Here is a 12,554-nt window from a genome sequence, read left to right as displayed (position 1 = left end):
ACTTGAGGATGAGCTGTAGGCCCTTAGTGAGACAGCTCTGCCTACATTTATGTGAACCTAATTTTCCTTCTTCAGCTGATGAAGAGAGGAATATGATGTAAATGCCTCTGAAGCAAGACGCCGTAGGCAAGACAGCCCTGGCCCATGCTTAAATTTAGTTGTAAATTAGGATTCTGCCTTTCTGTATATCTTGGTATGTTACTGTTTGCTCTCCATTACTATTTTTCCATATGTATCAAAAGCAAGCCTTAGACTAAGATTTGGCTTCATCTTACCTGAAGCCTTGGGTTTTTAAAGAAAAAAGATAGAAACCTATGAGCTGGAACTTTTGAATTATAAAGAAATCCACAGCTATTTAATACAGAATTTTATTGTTTTTCCCTACACTATGTAGGGACTCTAGAGATAGAGATGGGCTACGTGCTACCCCAGGGACCAGTGGGAGAAAGTGTGGATTTTCTTCACTCTGTACTTCTTATAGAACACTTCATGGTGTGCCTTGCAAGGGTGAAAAACCAGGGATGATAATCTGCCACCAGCCAGGAGAGTTTATTCTCTGATAGCTTCTGCTGTTGGAAGTCAAGATTACAACCACATTTGTCTTATTTGCTCTACATCTCCAAAGAAGTTTCCAAGTGCAAGGAACAAAGTCTAATGAAGCCAAGAAGAAAGAATAAGCAGGGATTGTTAAGGATTAATAATAGTCAGGATTATTAAGAAAGATGGAAGATAAGGAGAGTTAAAAGGGGTGTGTTTACAAAGTGACAGAAAGTGCACGTTTTTGGTGGATTGTCATTAATTTTTTCAGGAAAGAACTATTGGAGTTACAATACCCGACAGGCAGGAAGAATGATGCGCAGAACTCCGTGATATCAGAAGGCTAATTAATTACTTTATTATACTATACCTATATTACAGAATATTACACTAACAAGAGCTATCACTAGCTAAATCACTCGTGACTGTCTCCAGACCGACAGTCCTCACAGCTAAGACCTGATAGGCTAATTAACATAAACAATCACCACCAGCATCCAATTACCAAATTCCTTCAGGTAAGCAACCTTCCCAACACATTCCACATATGCAAACACCAGGAGCAGCAAATGAGATAAGAATTGTTTTTATCATTCTTTTCTCTGCTTCTCTCACAGCTTCTCTCTGTTCAGAGGGCGTGTGAATACCACAAGGGACATATGAACCATCCTACTGAGCTGAAGTATCATTATGAGCAGACCCTGCCCGTTCTTTAATCATCTACCTACCTGTTGTACTTTCTGATAGTTTTGGGGGTTTTTTTACAATTAAAGCTTTTTTTTGTATAGAAAGTTGCTAAACAAAGCACAAGCTTACTGTTACCATTGCCTTAAATATAACTGGTTATTTCATCTATATTGTTTTATTTTGATCCTAAGGATTTATTCTCAAACATTTTTTCCCTAAAGCCTCACATAAGTTAAGAGAACTGTAAAGCCACAGTAAAAAACTCAATGCCTTGCAACATATAAGTACCAGCTGGTGGTGTGGAAATGTCTTGGGTGGCCTAAGATGTGGCCAGCTGTGATTTTGGGATTGTCTGCAAAAATCTGGGAAGTTATGATGAACCTGTTTTGGGACAGATCTGGTGGGACTGCCTTTTTATGTTCTTTATGGCACTGGCACATGAATATCAGCATCTGTAATTGGAACCATTGCAAAACATTTTGAGTGAAATTCTGAACCATAACCTTTGGAAGCAGATGGCTTTCATCATGTTCACCATGTCATATTGCAGTAGTGGGTATGCCTGCCTATGCTGAATTAAAACAATATACTAAATTAGAAAATATTGTTTGCTCATTTACTGGTTTAGTAATAATCAGGAAAATGACGAAGAGGAAAGGAAATATAGCTCTGCTGAAAATATATTTGAATCTGGTAACTAGAGAACACTTTCATAGTTTTTTAAAGATATGTCACCTCCAGTTTACTTCCAATTGTATCACTTCACTTGACTTTTGAATATGTAGGTGCTGTCTTCCATTTTATACACACACATGCCCAGGCAGACAGGTTGTTGCTTTAAAATGTCAGCTCCATGAACCATCACTTGAAAAATCCTAGTGAATTTAACTAAGTTGGAGAAATTTGTGCAAAAATATAAGGTCAAAAGAGCCCTGTGTGACAGATCCTTGTTTGCCTGCCTCAGAATGCTTCAAAGGACTTACTTATTTGCTTACCACCAAGGCTAAGAATATGTGTCAAAACTGCTTAAGATGGGGATCAGTTTTACTAAATATGATCTCAGACCTTCCAAGGTGTTTAGGTCTGGGAACACTTACAGTACATCTGTTATTATTTTGGTTCAGCTGAGTTATTGCTTTAATCAGCAACATTTCAAGAGACCTGGTATTAAAAAAAATAGAAAGACTAACTTGTTTTTCGTGTTCACATTTCTGCCATTATGTAACTTTCTTTGTCATGGCTAAAGATACAAGAGTTGTGGCAAAGCAGCCCCAGAAGGCAGAGAAGAGTCAGTAAGTCCTTGTAAATGAGCTTGTGGAACTCTTAAAAGTATTCAAATTATTTTAGGTTACATACACTGTTAACAGGCATAATTTGAAGCCATGTCATGTATTCTTCTCATTAACTTAGTGTGTTTTTCTTAAAATTGATTAGGAAGTGAAGGCTGATACCCCTCATGGATCTCTCTATGCTGATGGCTAATTCCCATGCATTTTTCATGCTAATAATTCATTAGAAAATAACTTACAATAATTCACCAGAACCTGTGTAAGAACAAGTGTTACTTTTGCCTACTCGTTTAATCCAATGGATGTTTTGAGCTGCTTTATAACTTAGTAGGTTTGTTCTGTTTTGTTTTGTAGGGTTTGTTTCTTTTCCCCCTGCAGTAGATTAGGAAGCTTTAAATTACCTAATTTATTCTTTGAGATCATTCACTTCAATGGATATGGAAAACATCCAATGTAGAAACTTCTGTGAGCACAGTAAATATCCCAAATGTCCGTCATTTCCGTAATTTCTTCTGGAAAAGAAGAAATTCTGTCCACTTTGCTGTTTTTTCCTGGTGTTAGCTTCTGAGCTATGTGCAAGGGGATTCCATAAAAAATCAAAAAGTGACTAGTTTCTATTAAGTGAAGAGTTGTAGCTTAAAATATTTAAAATGAATATTCTATTTCTCTGTCTTTTCTCATAATTTCTATTACATGACTTTGGATTTCATAATCTTGAACAACTAAATCTTCTAGGCAAATATTTTTCTTTTCTTACTTCTCTGGCTCATAGCATCCAAGTTCCTCAAATTTCCCATTTCATCCCATACAGACCTAAAACTTAGGCATTTCCCTCATAATTTATTGTCTGGAAGTCTGGAACTAAAACTATTCAGAATCTTGTTTGGATTCAAAAACTTGTACAGAGATCAAAAATGGGATGAAAGTCTTCTGAACCTCAAAAATTCAGTGTGCAGTACAATGAGAACATTGCCATCTTGTAACTCAGTGAGAAAGCTTAAGAGGTCTTAGGATGCTTGTTATCAATTTGGATATTTTTGGAATTAAAAAGCGGCTAGATGTAAGACATGCTGAAACCACTTTTTTTTTTCTTTTTTTTTTTTCTTTATTTTTCTTTTTTTTCCTTTTTTTTCCCCAGGAAAGAAGGAACTGAGCAACATTCTGAATCTTAATAGCAAAATGTCCAGTACAGTAGCAGATAGCACAAGCTGCAGAACTTTGCTACAGTATGTGGTAGTTAAAAACTGGGTGTCTGGGAATTAGGAATGAGATGATTGGAAAGATCTTCTGCATTACATCATGTTTCTGAAGACCAAGTGGATAGTTTAATTTTTTAAGAAGCTTGCCTGAATTATGTTTCTGATTCATTTGGATGGGAATATAAATAATGAAGAAGGGGAAAGGTTATAAACTAAAATGAAGGAGTTTGACAAGATTAAGAAAGGAAGAAGGACATGAGAAAATCTATGAATAGCAGATTTCAGCTATATCTGAACAGGAAGGAAAAAAGTAAGAGCTTCTAAAGCCTTTTATAAAGGGGGAAACACAATAGCTATATTTATTTATAGATTAAAATGTCAGAGATCTTAGCAAAAAGGCAAAAAAATAGATGTTTTTATTATGTATCAAAGAAAACAGGAGACATTATCTGTAGATGTTAATTTTTTGCTTCAATGACTGACACAAATGTTAAACTACAGAAAATGAAATTAGACATTTTGAAATATTCATTTAAAGAGAGAATTCTTAACTATTAATACTGATTTTTCATATATTTTCATATGTTCATATGTAAAAAAGAAAATTTCAGAGGCATGGATGAAAATTTATAATTGTATCAGGTATTTCTAAATATACTGATCTGACACTCATCCCAAGAGTAAATAGACTTGGATTCTAGAAAGGAAAGCCTCTATGTAGCATGTGTCAAACACAATGAGTTCATGAATAACTGGTATAATACTTTTTTGAAAATGTATTATAAGATACTTTTGTTCTAAAATGAATTTGATTTGATGTCACACAGCATTTTAATGGAAAAAATGAGAAAAGATAAAACAATTAAGTTAACACATTTCAAAATGTAATTGGAAGCAGGCAAATCATTATTAGTGTATGTGTTTATCTCTGCAAAGCCCCTAAAGGTAAGTCATTGACCTCCTTCCATTTCAAGACTCATACTTGTAGCTTGAATGAAGATCTAAAACCACTCCTGGAAAAAAAACGCAACTCAAGAAAAAGATAGAAGACATCTGTAAAGATTAGGGAAGAGCTAAGTAATGGTGCTGAGACATCTCTGGGGATGGGATTTGTCTTACATCCCGTGTCAGTAGCCATACCATCAGATGTGTAATCTGCGCTGATTGTACAGTTCTGTACAGTCAAAGGAGGAGAGCTATTGGCACCTCAAGGAGGCAATCCATTCCCCATCACTATCTAAAAAAGATGTGAGGAAGTGTCCTCAGGAGCTGTGGACTTGTTCTCAGGACACTCTGGCTTTCTGATGGCTCACACAGGAAGCTATGTGGCTAAAAGGAAGGGATTTTGGGATGGTTGAGGTAGGTGAGGTGGCCATTACCCTGACACAGGCTTATCTGTATCACTTAACCAAGCACAAGTAATAACATGGCCTTCAACATGACCAGCTGTGACGTTCTGTACCCAAAGCCACAGAGTAATAGCCATTACATAAGAGAATCCACAGTATTTTTTAGAGAAGGGACTCTAGAAGACTTGAGGGTCATGGTCATGTAAGCAAATGAAGCCATGATTCCTAACTAATCAGTCAATCATCCTGGAGGCTCAGAGTCATGGAGAGTTTCATCCATTCTGGTACTCATGGTACATACTTTTTAAAGCAATAGAGTCTAACTGCAATACAAGAATGAGAAATGAAGTTAGTAATAAAAATGGGAAGGCACATACCATCTGTTAAGGAGAAAAGCAGGGTGGATGAAAACAGAAGCATTTTGTGACCATAATATCTCCAAGCCGTAAGCAAACCTAGGCTTTCCTGAAAGCTCGTTATTCCCCTTGCTATAGTGACTTTCATTATTTTCTAAGGCTTTTTGGCCTCCAGTGCTCAACTTAGTGTATGCTAAGGTCCAGTATCTTGTTAGATAAAATGATCTGGGATTACTTATTCTTTTAAAACATTATTATTATTATTATTATTATTATTATTATTATTAGTAGTAGTAGTAGTAGTAGTAGTCGTAGTAGTCGTAGTAGTCGTAGTAGAAGAGATAGTAATAGTAATATTATGTCATCTTCAATTTACCCACTCTTAGAAAAAACAGACCACAGAGCGACAAAGACTGATATTTATAGTGTCCATGTGACTCGCTGGTTCATTGAGAAGGATTTGTGATGTGATGACAGTTATGCAAAAGGTTTCCTTTTTTCCTCGTGCCACTGTTAAGTAGATTCAGGATTATTTTTCAATCACATGCAATCCTATCTAGCTTTTTTACTTATTTATCAAAATGCATCAGTGAGCTGTAGGGATGCTTTTGGTTTGTGAAAGAGAGGAGTTCAAGGGGACCGTCTGAGGTCACCAGATGATTATGACAGGTTAGTTCTGGTGGTTATCTGTCTTATTCCCTAAGGGTGTCATGAAAAACTAAACTTTTTTCAATATTATACACTTCAATAGTTCATCTCCTAGGCAGAATGGACATAAGACTGCAAATTTCATCAGTGTTGGAAAGAATTTATTATGTCCTCAATGTTCAGTCTACAAACTACGTGTGTGAACTCATCACTACTATGTGGGAATAGATGTCAAAATATTCTTAAGATTTGCCTGTGATTGTATGAAAATTGTTAAGAGCCTGCCAGGTTGGGCAAGAAATCCTGTTGGAAAAGGAATTTTTTTCTCTGGGCAATAGGGCAAAGGTTGATCAACCCTTGGTTGCATTAGTTCTTCTCTTGATGAGTTTTGCACGCAGCCAGAAGACTCAGTTAAGAAAAATACATGCCAAAAATAAGAATGAAAGGTGAAAGAGACAGGAAGGGCCTGAGGATCTGATGAAGAGAGTGAGGAAGGCTGGCAAAAAAGGTGATGGGTCTAGAAAAGAGATGGCACAGCTGGGAACTTCATTTCTTCCTGCCAATTCCTAGCTGCTGTCATAGCACTTTTATGCTACTGACAGGAGGGATAATTTAAAGCAAACAACTTATGTTGGAAGATCAGATCAGCACGTCACTAGTTTGGGAGTGGCACATTGCAAATTTGGCCTGAAACTCCCTTTTCACGTTTCCTGTGTTGTGTAATGTGCTTTGTAGTCCTAGCCAAAGATCTAGGGTGCTACATGTATACCATCAAGAAACCATACTGATTCGTATCAGGATTCATGAATGCAGACATATTTTATATATATATATATATATATGTTCACTATAAATGAGTCAATCATGTACTTCCTTCTAGTTGTGCAATATTGCTCCCACAGCTTGCTCCCAATTCTATGCACATTTGTAACATGTTTGTTAGTAGCTATACTGAACACACTGTTTGAAAAGCACAGTGTAAAAGCAACAAGATTCTTGATTGGAATGAAAGTTTTGGTGGTGAAAGTGCAGATGAGAAGGTGGTAAGTACAGGAGAGTGGCACTCAATGTATCTTCTCTGCTTTTATTTTCATTACAGTAATGTCAAGGCCAGGTGTGCTCTTTATTTTTGGCACAAGTAGAGGGATACTTCTGGGGTTTCTGATGTCAGCTTTTTACTGTATTACACATATAATCTCCTGTTCCTTATTTTCTAGTTGGAACAGTTATACATACTACAAAAGTAAAGAAGAAAACTCCTGTAAGATCAAAGGCTGCTGAAAAGAGATTCTCCAAGAGATATTTCTCATCACTGCAGTCTCTATGAACTACTAAACTGCTATGAAGCTATTGCTAATTTGACTTCCTCTCCACAAACCAGCCATGCTACCCTTTGAAAATTTTAAGTAGATCTTGAATCGGTTCAAGACCTTGCAATAATTCAGCTGAAAGCAATAGGTTAATTAATCTTATTTAAAAACCAGTGAAACAGAAGTTAATTAAAATGTAAACAATAGTCTGTACTGTTACTGACTACTTTAGAAAAAAGAATCTTAGAAATTCTTTGTGTAATGTTTTTTACCTTACTACCCTTAGAGGAGAGAGTGATTTTGCAGCAGATCACATTACCCAGCTAACCTTTCTTTCACTTTTCACTTTTCACTTTGCTCCTTCCAGTGCAGTGCAGCTGGACAAACTGGAGCTAGTCAAAAGCTGTCAGAGCCCTGTTTACCAGGGAGGTACCTGCTACTGGGAGGCTGCTAGACATGAAACGCTGAGGAGAGTGGCTGGAGCCCCTGCAGCATCCAGAACGTGGTGTGTCTGAGAGCATTGGGAAGAGAGAAACAGATGACCTGGAAAGTCAGAAGGCAGAAAAAAAATGTCAGTCAGTGAGAAATGATTAACAGCTCATCCAGTTTATGCCAAGGACAGAGGGTTCTCTCAAGCATTCTTGTGCAGTGCTGGCTGTCAGCTGAAACATGCTGAGGAACAGGAACAATCCAGCGTGTGGGCCAGGTCCAGAACTAGCTAAGATGAGCAAAAAGATTCTGGGAGGTTAAGATTGGGCCCCCATTAAAGGGACTTTGTATTTTTGTGTTTTTCAGGGTTGATCTTGTTATTCCTGTTCTTCATTAAAAAAAAAAAAAATAGAAAAGAAAAGGAAAAAAAAAAAAAGAAATATATGCCAAATAGGTGTGGCAAAAAAAAAATCTGGAATTTATAAGCCTGAGGGGGAAAAAGAATCTTGCCAAGTTATCTTCCTACCACACCATTGAATTATTGCATAAATATATGTGTCATCTAATTTAGTGTAAGCTCCAAATACCTATGAATGCAACAAAAGTGAAATTTAAACAAAAAAACTTTCAGTAGTGAAAATAACACATGACCAGTCATGAGATTGACAATAGATTTTATATTTGGCTCCTTGCTTTGTGGTAGCTGAGTAAGCCAACTCAGATTAGCAGGGTATGTTACGTCTATTACCTGAAATGGTTTTCTGGCCCACATCAAAAGCCGTGAGGGAAAAACTGCAAGAGACTCTTGTTGTTCACATAGAAAAGTGGAGTTTTCAGTAAAGACATAAATGGATTCATGGAAAGGTTTAATTCCCCAGTGTCTTACTAATGATGATGTTTTGAAACTGCAAGTAAGAAATCAGCCTTAGGGACTTTCTACAGCAAAAACATGTCATTATATGCAAGAAAGAGTATGTTCTCATAGACTATTTTTTCTCTGCTACACATGCTGACATCACTTGTTTATTTACAATCTATGGCTTCAAGATACATGCAAAAATTAATTAGTCATAATAAAGAAATATTGTCATCAAAGCACCATCATCACTTTTCAAATTAATCTACTGCACAGTAATGAATAGAGGAATTCAGTGACTTCTTAAACTAAACTGTAATTCCCGTGACTGAGTCCCTGGCTATGTGGTTGCAAATGACATTTTGGTCTCAGTATAACCTGTAACAACCAACAAAGTCTTACTGACTCAACCATAATTGAGAGAGTGAGACAACAGGCATGAAAACCCACTCACTCCTAGACCTTGAGGGACTCTAGTAAGCAAAGCTATTGTGTAAGTAAACACTAAAACCCATCCAGCTTCCTGCCAATGCTGTAAAACCCACATCATGACTCAGTCCTGTTACACTTGTAGCCCTTTTGTTTGCATTCCTTGAGAAATTGCAGTGACCAGTTGTTGTTAACACAGGTCCCAGGAAGAGAATTTATTTGGACATGAAGGTAAGGAAACAAGGTTTCTTGTCCAGATGGCTTTGGCCTTAGTGTCCCAGGCTGACAGCCAGTCATGATTTGGACTTGGGACATCACAGGTGCCAAGATTGGTGGAGAGAAAGCAGGATAGAGCTCAGCCTGAGCATCTATAGCGAAGTGACCGTGCAGTACAAACTACACCTACAAGAAAATGTGCTTCCTGCAATTAATCCTGGCCTCTTCTACAAAAAAGGTCAGTGAAGGAGGAAAAGTGCACATGCTTGAGATTTAAACACAAGAGGCCTAAAGGTTTTGCAGAGCATGTTACAAAGTAAAGGAACATTTTTTCTATTCACCATGGCGAAGATAAAATAATTCTTGTGTATATATCCTAGAAGAGATTTTATATGCATGGTCAGGCTAAACTCAGAGAAAACAATGAGGTAAAAATGGTTTATTTTGACCGGTATTTTAACTCCTCCAATCCTCACAGAATGATTTTCTTCAAGTGAATTCATAAAGTTCCCCTTCATCCAAGTTCTCCAGAAATGCTAATAATGATGGCAGCCACATGTGGGAATTCTTCTGCTGAGGCAGTCACTTTAACCCTGGTTTTGCTGATAACTGACCAGGACAAGTAGGTAAAACCATATATACACACCAATATTATAATTCTCTCCATAAATAAGTGCAATGTGTACTGTTCAAAAGGGTTTTTGACACCTATAATGGGTGATGTGACAGAGTGTGCCCTCAACAAATTCACACATGGTACCATACTGGGGAGAGTTTGGTTGCTCTTCAGAGGAATCTTGACACGTTGGACAAATGGAGATGACAAGAACACTGTGAGTTCATCAAAAGAAATGCTAAGACTTGCATCTGGAAGGCAGTAAGCCTGATAAGCAACAGTTAAGCCTGGGGACCAGCTGCTCAGTTTTGCAGAAAAGGACCTGGATGTCCTAATGGACAATAAATTCAACAGGAGCCAGCTATGGACCCTTGCAGCTTTGAAAGCCAGCAACAACCTGAGCAGCACAATTAAAACCATAGCCAGCATGCTGAGTGACTTGGAACATTTGGAGTGTTGTGTATGAGTTCTCCAGGACAAGAAAGATTTCAGCTAAATGAAGAGAGTTCATTGGATGTCCCCTGGATGGGAGGAGACTGTAGAAAAGATATAGAGTTTGTGGCTGTGAGAAAAGTGTTTGTTCAGCCTTCAGAAGAGAAGGCAAAAGGGAGGTCTTACTGCTGTCTTCAATTACATGTAGACATGGAGCTGGGATTTTCTTGGAGTTGCACAGTGAGATAATGAGGCTCAGCAGACATGAGTTGCAATACAAAGAAATTCCTGTTGGATATTAACAACACATCACCATGATGGTGGTCAAACATGTTGCCCTGGCTGTGGACACTCTTGTTTTTGGCAATGTTCAGGACTCAACTGGACAGCTCTGCAATCTGATGGATTTAACCCTTTTTAGAGAAAGGACCTGGATCAGACATCCTCTAGGTGTATCTTTCAATCTAAATTTTTTTTGTGATATATGATTCTGTGATTGTTACACAGCATTACACTAATCAGTTAGAATGGAATTAAGATGAAGAAGTCACTCATGGAACACAAAAATTAAATACAATTGTGGCAAATAACCTATACTCAATAGAGCTGCACTAAGCTCATTTCCATGTATATCAGTTTACAAAAGCAGCCTTTAATAATCCTAGTGATAATGTCATTTACACAAGATATACTGTATGCCTACTCTTGTTTCAGTTGTGAGTGAACTCCTGTGATTAGTTAAAAACCAAAAAATATTTGGTAAAGAGAAGCACAGCCCATCTCTCTTGCAGGAGTTAGCTGATCACTGCAAAACAAGGCTTTCTTAATCTTAACTGTCAAAATTTATTTTTCCACAACAATTTGTTTCTCATCTCACTTCAGCATGTAAGTATGTGTGTGGTAAACTTCACTTTCACTGAAATCCAGACCCCTGTTTGTGATAGCAAATTAAAAACCACTTGCAAGTACACATTCTTTTAGAAAGAACATGCTGTTTGTATTTGCACACATAGCTTAGCACTACAGGGTTCAGAATGTGAGCAGTACCTTTGCTGCGTTCCAAGTGATAACCTGACTAAACAGAGAAAAGAGAAATGAATGGAAATCTTTATAAAATATCAGCAAGCTATATATTTTTTTTGCCTTCAGCTGACCTGACAACAACCAGTGAGCAATCCTGGATGAGTGAGCTATGTTACTGTAATTTCTATAGGTGCTAAAGCGAATGAAAATTATTTATGCAAATCAGATCTATGCTGTTGACATGTGATCAAGTGTAAATGGTAAGACTGCTGGGCAGAGGCTTTGGCTTTAGATCATATAACTGATTCCGATTATTCCAACCTTTTAAAATGGGCTTTTATTCTCATGTATAGATGCTTTCCTGTAAGACTTCTGGCTCTAGTCCAGAAAGAATCAGAAATGAGACACATGAGAGAAAGTAATGTTCTGAACACTCCAAAGTATCAGATGAAGACTAGTTTCAGAGGACATTAAAAGACAGATGAATTTTTCACATAAGGATGATCAGGACACCAGATGGGGATAGCACTTTTCTTGGGTGAATCTAAAGGAATGTTTCCTAAATGTAGATTGCATATTGAATATAACACCAGGCCCTGAGTAGGATGTGTAATATATATGTAAAAGGAATGCAGTATATCTTGGAAATATAAGGCCAAGACACAGTCACTCAATGATTCAATCATGTGCAAAGCCCTAAGTGGAAACCAAACAATTGGGAAGCATTAATATGTCTGGCACAGCAGTTCTTAACATGCAAGTTGAGAGCCAGACTAGGATTTCTTTGTTGCAGATACACAAGTTTTCCCTCTACTTCTCTATTCTTGCCTTTATTCCAGCTTTTGTCCTGTCATTGCCAAAAGTATTCCCTGTCCGTTCTACCATCCTTTTTCATAAAACAGCCATGTGAAGGAGGACTCCTGCTTTTCACGGTTCTGTGATGATTTTGATGACTTGTCAATTCTGCTTCACATAGAAAATGTGCATATCCTTGTTGAACACCAGACTTTGTGTGCACTTTCTCTTCTATTGTTAATCTTTATGTCAGGTTCAAATCTCAATGAGTGTTTCAAGACATTTTTATATCTGGCTGGTTTTATTTGCCTATGTGCGAAGAGCTCATTGTGGTCCAGCCCAAATTTGAATCTGGGGAAGCAATTTAATAATAGGCAGTCTTG

At 37.4% G+C, this 12,554-nt stretch overlaps 1 long non-coding RNA gene across 3 annotated transcripts in view; it reads left to right on the top strand.

Moving 5' to 3' along the window:
* Positions 1-12,554, top strand: part of LOC135295515 (uncharacterized) — a 59,085-nt gene that overhangs the window by 27,823 nt on the left and 18,708 nt on the right. For 2 of the 3 annotated variants that reach the window (XR_010357636.1, XR_010357639.1), the window contains one exon: positions 7,743-8,868. The exons of the other annotated variant lie outside the window; for it this stretch is intronic. This is a non-coding gene — a long non-coding RNA (uncharacterized LOC135295515). Of the gene's footprint in view, positions 1-7,742; positions 8,869-12,554 lie in introns of those variants that run through there. 3 annotated transcript variants of the gene reach the window in all.

This window comes from Passer domesticus, chromosome 2 (assembly GCF_036417665.1).
Source record: "Passer domesticus isolate bPasDom1 chromosome 2, bPasDom1.hap1, whole genome shotgun sequence".
Lineage (NCBI taxonomy): Eukaryota > Metazoa > Chordata > Aves > Passeriformes > Passeridae > Passer > Passer domesticus.
The sequence above is the reverse complement of the archived record's forward strand: the minus strand, read 5'-3'. Positions and strand labels throughout refer to the sequence as shown.